We start from the raw sequence: 270 nt of genomic DNA, 5'->3' as shown, positions 1-270 counted from the left end.
GTTATAAATTTGATAGGTAATAACTAGAAAAAATTCTTCACAATTTTTTTCTTATTTATAAACGAACAGAGTTTCACTCGACGAAACATGACTTTAATGAACACTGAATATGAAGAGTTGAAACATTTTCTTTCATACTTCTCTTTTGTTTTTTATTTTTATTTTCAAAATTTCGAGCTTTGATTTTAATTCTAGATTTGATTATTTCATTTGAAGGTATAAGCGTTTTTATTTTTTTGCTTTTTTATTTGAAAATATAATATATTTTTA

The sequence above is a fragment of the Brassica oleracea genome, chromosome C9, assembly GCF_000695525.1.
Source record: "Brassica oleracea var. oleracea cultivar TO1000 chromosome C9, BOL, whole genome shotgun sequence".
Classification (NCBI taxonomy): domain Eukaryota; kingdom Viridiplantae; phylum Streptophyta; class Magnoliopsida; order Brassicales; family Brassicaceae; genus Brassica; species Brassica oleracea.
Note: the sequence above shows the minus strand (reverse complement) of the source record.